An 11,083-nucleotide genomic window follows, 5' to 3' on the forward strand; every position below is an offset into this window, starting at 1 on the left:
TTGGTTGGGTGCAAATATCAGCATTTGACTCTTTGTTTTGTTTTGTTTTGTTTTGTTTTGTTTTTCGAGACTGCATTTGACTCTTTTACCTGCTTGTTGGATCTTTCAAAGGGTAGTCATTTTAGGTCCCTTTTTGTGAGCACTCCATAGCCTCAGTAATAGTGTCTGGCTTTTGGACCTCCCCTTGAGCTGGATCCCACTTTGGGACTCTTGCTGGACCTTCTTTTCCCCAGACTTCTCTTCATTTGCATCCCTGTAAGTCTTTCAGACAGTAACAAATGGGGTAGAGTTGTGACTGTGGGATGTCAACCCCATCTTTCACTTGACACCCTGTCTTCCTGCTGGAGGTGGGCTCTGTAAGTTCCCTCTCCCTACTGTCTGGCATTTCATCTAAGGTTCCTTCCCAGACTCTCACTTCCCAGGTCTCTAGTTCATTCTGGAGGGTCCCCCCAACCTCCCATTTCTCTAGCTTGCCTGTATCCATTATTTCTGCTAGCTCTCAGGGCTCCAGTCCTTTTCCTTCACCCAATACCAGATCAGGTTCCCCTCTCCCTGTGAATCCCTACCCCCTTGTCCACTTCCCCACTCTGGCCTCTCCCTCCCTCCACCCTTGTGATTGTTTTCTTCTCCCTCCCAGGTGGGAATGAGGCATCCTCACTTGGGATCTTCAGTTTGTTAACTTTTTTGAGTTCTGTGGACTGTATCTTGGGTACTCTGTACTTTTTTTCTTTTTTTTTTTGACTAATACCCACTTATTAGTTTGTATATACCATACATGTCCTTTGGGTCTGAGTTACCTCACTCAGGATGATATTTTATAGTTCCATCCATTTGCCTGCAAAACTCAGGATGTCCTCATTCTTAATAGCTGAGTAGTATTCCATTGAGTAAATGAACCACATTTTCTGTATCCATTCTTCTCTAGTGGGACATCTGGGTTTTTTCTCTGGGTGATAGCTTCTGGCTATCACAAATAAGGCTGTTATGAGCATAGTGGAACATGTGCCCCTGTGGTACAGTGGGGACATCTTTGGGTATATTCCCAAGAGTAGTGTAGTGGGTCTTCAGGTAGATCTATTTCCCATTTTCTGAGGAACCTCCAGATTGATTTCCAGAGTGGTTGTACCAGTTTGCAATCCCGCCAGCAATGGAGGAGAGTTCCTCTTTCTCCACATTCTCTCCAACATGTGTTGTCAACTGTGGTGTTTTTGTTTTTAAAAGAATATTTTAAGGTAATATTTTAATCAATCTATATTTTATATTACCACAAAATTAAAATGTCAGCTTCTTAATTTTCTACCTAGCCAGATAAAAGAAAATCATTGGGGATTTTATTTAATCCATAGATCAATTTGAACAATACTGACATCCTAATACTGCTGTTTGCTCTTGAGTGAACTCCGAGTAGGATAAAGCTTCCCATTATTTTTAAATATCTTAATTGCCTTTAGCATTGTTAGGCACATTTTGGAGTCCTATCATTCATTGAAAGAGAGAGAGAGAGAGAGAGAGAGAGAGAGAGAGAGAGAGAGAGAGAGAGAGAGATCATTCCTGAGTGTCTTCTAATTCTATTTTGAAAATATTTTCTAAATTTTATTTTCAAAATGTTCCTCACTAGAATACCAAATTTTTATATTGTCTTTAAATCATATAACAGTGAACAAGGGAAATTATACATACTAGCTCTTTTTTGAGGAGGTCCCTTTAGTCCCCTCAAGTTGTTCTTTGAATTCTGACTATCCTTTTTTGCCCTGAATTTTTTTCTTTTTTTCCATTATTATTATTATTTTCTTCATTTACATTTCAAATGCTATCCCGAAAGTTCCCTATACCCCCCCGCCCCTGCTCCCCTACCCACCCACTCCCACTACTTGGCCCTGGCCTTCCCCTGTGCTGGGTCATATAAAGTTTATTGCCCTGAATTTTATTTTTTCTTTCTATTCTATCAGTTAACATTTTTCCTTTAGTGCATATTTAGCCTCTCATGGGATAATCTCTCATGCTATGAAACTCCCATTCCTATTTTTAGTTTTTGACTCATTGTTCTTATTTCATCTTTGTTCCTTTCAGTTCTGAACATATTGCCCATTGTTGTATTTTTTTTTAAAAAGAGTTTTGATCAAGACATCTGCTTCAAATTCTCACCAAAATCTCATTGTTCATATGGTAGATAATGAAAGTATCTTGATATTCCATGAATCCTACATAGTATATCCCTGCCCTTATCCCCAGGTTCATACTGTCCATAGACTTTTTTTTTTTAAATTGGATATTTTCTTTATTTACATTTAAAATATTTTCCCCTTTCCTGGTTTCCCCCCTCCCAGAAATTCCCTATCTCATTCCTCCTACCCCTGCTTCTATGAGGGTATTCTTCCACCCACCCACTCCCGCCTCCCTGCCCTCAATTCCCCTGCACTGGGGCATATATTGAGCCTTCATAGGACAAAGGACCTCTCCTCCCATTGATGCATGACAAGGCAATCCTCTGCTACATATGCAGCTGGAGCCATGTGTATTCCTTGGTTGATGGCTTAGTCCCTGGGAGCTCTCCAGGGTCTGGTTGGTTGAAACTGCTGTTCTTCCTATGGGGTTGCAAACCCCTTTAGCTCCCTCAGTCCTTTCTCTAACTCCTCCACTGGGGACCCCAAGCTCAGTCTAATGGTTGGCTATGAGCATCTGCCTCTGTATTTGTAAGGCTCTGGCAGAGCTTCTTAGGAGACAGTTATATCAGGCTCCTTTCAGCAAGCATTTCTTGGCATCCACAATAATGTCAGGTTTTGGTGACTGTATATGGGATGAATTGTCAGGTGTGACAGTCACTGGATGGCCTTTCCTTCAGTCTCTCCTCTAAACACTTAAATTTTCACTCTTTGATTTCTGCTAGTCAACTCTCTCTTGACTGTTCCAGGATCAAATTTTCCTGCATTCATATAGACACACAGTGAGTAGACGGCACTCTCTTCCTTGAATGCTGTTGTTCTCCATATTCCTGAACAACTCCACATCATCTTTTTGATCTTGAGATGTTTTCCATTACCTCTATGTTAGGGTCATTTCTCTTTATTTTTAGCCATTCTGTTGCCAGTACCATTTCCATATCCATTCTAAATATAAGTAGTTGGGCAGTTGTTGGTTTTAGTACTAAAAGGTTGTTTTGTTAAAAGACATAAGAAGATGGTAGTGATTGTGTTTGTTCCAATATGTTCTTAATTCCTGATCCCTAGACATGTGTCAAACAAAAATGTATTAAATAAATGAATCTTTATTATAGATTTTGAAAAGTAGTTTAAGGCTACTAGAATAGAATGATTTCTGTGATCATTAGAGTCATGGCCTACAGTGGCTTTTGCACAGCTTGCTAACCCTAAATAACACAGCATTGTTCTCAGTTCTCACAGACATCTAATTAGGAGTTTGGAGGTTCAAGAACTTTCTATTGTGACTTTAAAATGTATCCTTAGAAACATTCTTTCCCATCTCAAGGAAAATGACTTCTTATTTATGTTGTTTTTGCATTTAGATCTCTTCTCAACAAAGTCACTAGTGGAAATGTCACCTCTAAAAAAGAAAAATCTTAAGAATCTTTAAAAACTGTGTTTCTGTTTCAAAATTATTTAGTATTTCTGAGTTTCCATAAAATTTATAACATCATTTATTGTTTGTAAAAATCCATAAAAGTCCTAGTTTCTTTCTTTTAACTCACTTTCCTCTCATCATTTCTAATTGTAATGATTCTCAGTACAATAAATAATTGTTCAAATAGTTTATAATTGCTGGAACCAGTGACTTTCAACATAAAATACAATCATGTAATGAGTTATGAACTAATCTATTGGATTCTAAGAAAAGCTGATACCCTTAATGTGAAAGTAACGACATGAGTTAATTATATAAATTAAAGGAGTAAAGAAAGTGATTTTGAATTTTGTTATTAAATTAAAAGTAAAGTATTTAATTTCAGTATTTCATAAATTAACCTTTATGCAAAATGGACATGTTTAAATAGATTTCTTAAAAGAAACCTCAGGTGAAGATAACTATTAGAACTAGAACTTCTATTTTTGGACATGTATTTAGTAGGTCAGAAAAAAAACATGCATTACATATAATTTTATTCTACCTGAAATTCACTTTTAAAATAATTACAATTAATTAAATCCTTTTAGGTGAAGATGACATTGTTTTTCAAAGTGAAAAATAATGGTCAACAAGAGAAAAAATTAATGTTTTACAAATTTTATTGAATAAATATATTATTCATAAAAAGATTCATTGCTGTTCACATCAAAAGCTGGGATCTGAGAGATAGCCTCTTCCAGAAAACACCAATTGTTTGTCCCGTGCCAATGATCAGCCCTAAAAGCACGCACACAGCTAACATTATATGGGTTCGACCGGCTGTATTTAGGAGTGTATATAGAACTACAAATAAGTACATGCAGGTGGTAACAATGAGCGGAAAATGCTATAAAATTGGAGAATAGTTGTGAAGGGTATGCGAGAAGATCTGGATGAGGAAAAGGAAAGGAAGAAACATTATGATTCAAATATGGTGTGAAAATTAAGCAACAGCAACAAGTAAGGAAGCATCCAGAAAACATTTCTAAGATGCTGCAAAGGACAGCAACAGAAAGGCTAGGGAAATTTATCAAGGAAAATCTCAACAAATATTAGTTTAATTATGTGTGTATGCACACATATATGTTCATATTTATATATGAATGTATCCAATGTTCATTTCCTCCTTGAATATTCAAATATTTTCAGGCATGTTGATAATGACAGTTCTTTGGACTAAGCATTAAAATACATTCTATGCACCATGGGACTTTGAATGCTATGTTAGAACTCTCTAAATATTCTTAATAAGAACTTTTGGCAAAATCACTAAAATTATTTAAAAATATTTTATTTCTTTTGAAGATAAAAATATTGTCTTTTGAGGATACATACTGTTTACATTTTAAAAATTTGTGTAGTGTTAGCATCACTGAATATAAATATGGTTTTAAATAAATAACTATGAAAACTTCTAGAGACAAGGCAATTATTACCATTATTAATTTACCTTCTTCTGATAGGAATGAGTTCCAAACAGTTTTAGCAAAAGATTCTTATTTTACAGAGTGTGTGAGCAGATTTAATCCTTATGTTTTTCTCCAACATGCATTTAAGTTTATTAGCTTTGAGCCTCTTGTTTATTGTTGATTCATGAGGAATCAAGCTTTCTTTCTGACTTTTGCACTAGGTTGATTATTCTATTTTATTTAAGATTGCCTACTTATTGCTTAAGTTTGCAAGCATTTTATATTCTTTCAACTCTTTGAATAGACCAGTTCACAGACAGGGAGTACTTAATTGGCTCTTCCCTCTGGCAATGAGACAAACATAGTACATCCCTGCAGGTCACTAGTACAGGTCTCCGGATATCCATTACCCCTGAGGATCCAGTTGAACTATATTTCTTCTGCAAAGGCTGATCTTAAATTGCTGCAATTGTCAGGCAAACTTTGCATTAATAAATAACACAAATTTTCACAAATGTAATAAACCCAATCTTCTTTGGTAAATGTTCCAAATAAATGTAGGTGCTGAGGCTATATTAAAAGTTTTCCTTACTCCTCTCCCCTCTTTTCAGAGTCTTTGTTTGCACCTTGACTGCTAAGACAGCCAGGTTTTAAAATGTCCATGGGGCAAACTTGTATACATTTTGCCATTTTTTGTTTGATTTAAAAGGTATAATTAGAAACATGAATTAGACAAAGCTCATGAATTAAAAAATAGCATGTGAAGAAACATTATTTTACACAAAATGCTATAACTGAAGCACTTATTTAAATACAATAAAAACTATAAGGGAAGATATTCCTCTTTATTATGTTTTTCTTGTGGTAATGTATTCTGGCATGTTAGCATAGCACCACAAGTACTCTTTTAAAAGTAGTTTGATCTCTGCCTAGTTTGTATCACTTATAAGAATGGAGCAATATATAAAGTTAGAAAATCATTTAACTTCTTATGACATTTTCACTACACACACTCACACACACACACACACACACACACAGGCTTTTACTTGCATATATGTATGTGTACTGTGTTCATGGCTGGTATACGGGAAGAGCAAATTAGATAACCAGATCTCTTTGAACTGGAGTTACAGTTGATTGTGAGCTGCTATATTGGTGCTGTGAATTAGATCTAAGTTCTCAGCAAGAACATCAAGTACTCATAACCACTGAGATATCTCTCCAGTCATTACTTTATTTTTGTATTCTATACTCTGTATTCTATATGCCATTAGCTTATATATGGTACCAAAATCTATTCTAATTATCATTATTTCTTAAATACATATTTTGATTGAATATATTAAGTTATATATCAATAACCATCATGTTCACATAGTTTTCTATTGGCATATTGTATGTACTTATGATAGAGGTGTTTTGTGTATGTGTTGTAATTTATCCCAAGTACAGCATCCCAGTACCTTGAAAATCATCAGAGAATGGCCATTGCAACATGGAAGATTTTTGAAACATAAATACCAGAGGCCTGATAGCATCAGAAAAGAGCCTTCCTCTTCCATTCCTACCCCCTCCAGATCCTAACTGAAACATGTTTTTGAGCTGTTGGCAGCTTATTACAGCCAGAAGGAAACGACTTACTTTTTAGAGGTGAAAAAATTCTGAAAAGTGCAGGAAACTCAAAATAACACTTACCTTTAAGATAAGTGAAATTGATTCAAATTTAAAGCATGGTTACCCTTTTGATTAGTTACTTGCAATCTACAAAACATGTGGTAGCACTTAGTGGAAGGATGCACATTAAAAAAATCAAAACAGCTATCGCTATGTGCAAGTGTGGTGTGAAAAGCTCAGTTTGAAAGGATTTTTTTAATGCCAATTTAACCATTTCAAGAAAAAAAATCTTGATATTTTTCACACTAAAAATTTAAATTAAAAAAATTTCTTTTTATACTAGCACTATACAGACATTATACAACATTACTTTAGATCAGTTGGCTGGTCTATATGAGCAAAAAGAAGAATAAATTAGAATCATAATTATGACAACCTTATCAAGTTAAATAAGTAAAAGTATAAAACTGTTTTCTAATCAGTTATGTTCTGAAGTTTTAGGAGACACCACAAATTTTCAAAGATTTATTTATTTTTATTTTTTTTTAGTACACTGTAGCTGCCTTCAGACACACACCAGAAGAATGCATCAAATCCCATTACAGATGGTTGTGAGCCACCATGTGGTTGCTAGGAATTGAACTCAGGACTTCTGGAAAAGCAGTCAGTGCTCTTAACTACTGAGCCATCTTTCCAGCCTGAGGACCGCAAATGAGGGACCACATTTTATATTATGCCTAGACAGCAAAAGGAGGTTTTAGATGGGCAGCTGTATATTTTTAGTATATTTTTCTCTCTTATTCTTTTTGTTTGTTTGTTTTGTATATTTTTAGTCTTCAAAGTTGCCTACCCAAATTATCTTGCTTTGAAGAATTGTCTCAGAGAAAGTGAAAGGATTTAGTTGTTAAAGGTTTGAGGTATAAGGCAATTTTCCAAAAATCTAAAGCCCAATGGAAGCAGAGACATATTTTGGAGAAGTAATAAATGAACACTAGGACAGGAGTGAGAAGCCATATACATATAAATAAACAAAAGCCATAGGGTACTTGTTTGTGATTATTGTCTCCCTTACTGTCTTAGCTGGTGATGTTCTTATATGATGAACATATGAGCTCATCTGTATTGTGGTTAGGTGCTTTGATAGCTTAGCAGTGCTTGGAGGATGCTCCTAAGACATTCCTTCTGTGATAGCACAGAGCACAGTCTTACTAATCTTCATGTTAGGCCAGGCCATGGAACAGTTTCCCCACAAACCAAAGATGAAGACATTATTTAGTTGATCTTAGTCTACATAATAAACTCCACTGCATTTCTTTCTGTTTTTTTTCTATTATTTAAAATTGCTTGGAAGTAAGTGTGTTATATTTTGAAGGAAATTTACCATTTTCATTATTTCAATAAATAGTATTTGAAATCAGGTTTGTTTACGTTCTTCAGAATGTTGCCTGGTTGCTAATTATGCTTATTGAAAGTGAGTAGGTAAGTGCTTCTTAAATATGTTAGTATTTTTTAAGAGTTTAAGAAGACAGCATAGGCAATGTAAAGACATACAGTGGAGTCTGCAGTGAGCACGATTTCACAATGGTGACTTGGTAAGGTTGAGTATATCTTTCTAACTGAAAAATTAGATAACAGGTATCAGAAACATGTACCTCTTACCAATGTTATGTAATACTTATGAATTTCATTCTTCTATGAACCTTGATTTCTTTTTAAAGAACTAGTCCCAAATTAAAGAATATGGCTGTGGGCTTGCTGTCTCAGTTTCTACTGACTACCTTTATTTTCCATTCCTCTGATTTAATTTTACACTGGCTGGTGGTATAAAGGATTTTTTTAACTGACATTTAACTTTCTTCTGACTTTGAAAAAACTAAAATCAAGTTATCTGGATTTTGTACATTACTTAACCATTTTGGAAGACAGGAAAATATTCATTTTTCAAATCAAGTCACAGCATGAAGTTAGAATGTATAACTTAAAACCTAAAGTAAAACATCCAGATGTAATTCAGGAAGGATGGAGCAGATATGCAAATAAAAGTCATAACGAATATCAGGGACTCTGTTGACAAATCTGACTCTTGCTTTGTGACACAAGAAACAGTGCTCATATGCTAAGTAAATATCTCTATCTCTCTCTCTATCATGTATGTGTATGGCTTAAGGGTTTGTTTTTAAGGGGTGATGGCACTGCCAACATGGCAGAAGGTGTTTTTTTTTTTTTTAAATAAAAAATAGAAATAGGATATCTAAATTCTATGATGGTGGTGTAGGAGAAAGATGGTGGATGGAGTTCATGACAGTCGGGATGGAGAAGAGATGTTAAGTTTTACAGACATTCCAGGATAGTTTTTAAAGGCAGTAGCGCTTGGCAGTAGTTGCCTAAGAAGAATAATGTGAAATAAATTAGTAATGCTGCATTATTTTTAACAGGTCATTGTACATTGATTTGCTAAAGTGAAATGTAGGACACTTCTGGCAGTAAGAGGAATTCAAAGGAAAGATTTAAAAGTATCCACAGAGTTTTATTAAAAATAAGTGTATATGTAAGCAAGCACACACACTAAGTAATGTACAAGCATATGTATGATATGAGTGATGACCATCCCTAGGATTCTTTCATTGTCATTTCATATTGTTTAAAATATAATAATCGCTGGGAGGCATCAAACTTTCTGCTGAATGGAACCTATGTCAAATCAATTATTTATTAACTTGAGTTGTAAAGTTGACCAAATAAAGTAAATAAAATTGACAAATAGACGTGATAAAACACATTACTGAATTTAAAAACCAAGCCAAAAGACCTTGCTTTGTGTTTTTGACAGCTCTAATAAGATAAATATTATTTTATGTGAAGTGATACTGAATTGTGCTATTTGTTATTTGAGTATCTCTTGTCATTTTGGACAAGAAAATTAAACCCTCAGGACCATGATCTCTGTGTTGGTAAAATAGATACAAAGAGCCACATATCTCAATGATTTGGAAAAGATTAAATGAAATTAAATGTACAAAGTAGCTGGGATCAGAGTGCTTGCAAAATATTGGTGCCCAACAGTAGTTAGGTTTGTTGCAGCTTTTAAAAAGAAAGGCCTACATTGTATTAGTGATTGTAAATCATGGTCTGCTGGATGATACATTGACCCTTGCAGCTTTAGATGTGTCCTGGGAATTTACAATAAAAGCCTTCTCTTAGGCTTCTGATAGAGATAAGGACGTTGTACACCTCAAACTAGAATATTTGTAAATATTTATAGGAACTCAGTGCTATGGTACATTGTCTAGTGTATATTCTTGGAAAGATTCTCTCTGTGTGTGCATCTTCACTTGTGTAAGCTGTGTTCTAGCTCTTCCTCAAAAACAATTTCTTATTGACTCAGAGCTTGTCAATTAAGCGAGGTTGTCTGGCCAATAAACACCAGTAATCCTACTTCCACTTCTCCAGTGGCAGAATTACAAGCATTCTCCACCATGTTCTTCATTTTCATATATGTACTTGGGATCAAACTCATATCCAAGTGATTACTGACTCAGCTACTTTCATGGCCTAAAGATTGTTCTTTTATGATACTTCATTTCATTTTTGTTGATGTCTACTATGATAGGTATTGCTAAATGGGAACCTAACTATTATTGTCATAGTATATATTGCTTGGGAACAACTGAAAAATTGCAGGAACTATTCCATATTCTGATAACCATGTTCTTCCATGAACTTCTTGAATTTTTTTCTTTATAAATGCAGTGCTCTGCTTTAGCCACTATTCACACAGGTTGTTTCATGAACTTTATAGACCTGTGGCCCTTGTTCTTCATTCAGTCGTTCAGTAGCTTTCTGTTAGGAAAGGCCAGGGAATCATCAGTCAATGTACACTGTCAACCAATTCATGCTGTTTTGAAATGTGGTTTAGTCTTTCTAGTTTCAAGATCACATGAGTTGTCTATTTTTCCTTTTTTGTGTACTTGGGACAATAGAAGTGGTGGTGGTAGGGAAATATGTGTTATGTGTGGATGGAAAGGAAAAGGCAAACTGTCCTCTGCTTGTGACTACTATTCTGATTTTTAAAATATATTTTTATATGTTTAGCATATTTTCTTCAGTGTAATGCAAATATGCAAATAAAACTACAAACCAAACAAATGCCCACGCAGTTATTCAAAGGAAGGTATGCTCATGTGATAATTTGAATATGCTTGACCCAGGGAGCAGCACTATTAGAAGATATTAGTTCATATTGTTGTTCCACTTATAGGGTTGCAAACCTTTCAGGTCCTTGGATACTTTCTCTAGCTTCTCCATTGGGGGCCCTGTGTCCCATCCAATAGATGACTATGAGAACCCATTTCTGTATTTGCCAGGCACTGGCATAACCTCACAACCAGTGCCCATAGAGCTCGTGTCTCTAGCTGCATATGTAGCAGAAGATGGCC

Source organism: Mus pahari, chromosome 5 (assembly GCF_900095145.1).
Source record: "Mus pahari chromosome 5, PAHARI_EIJ_v1.1, whole genome shotgun sequence".
NCBI classification, from domain to species: domain Eukaryota; kingdom Metazoa; phylum Chordata; class Mammalia; order Rodentia; family Muridae; genus Mus; species Mus pahari.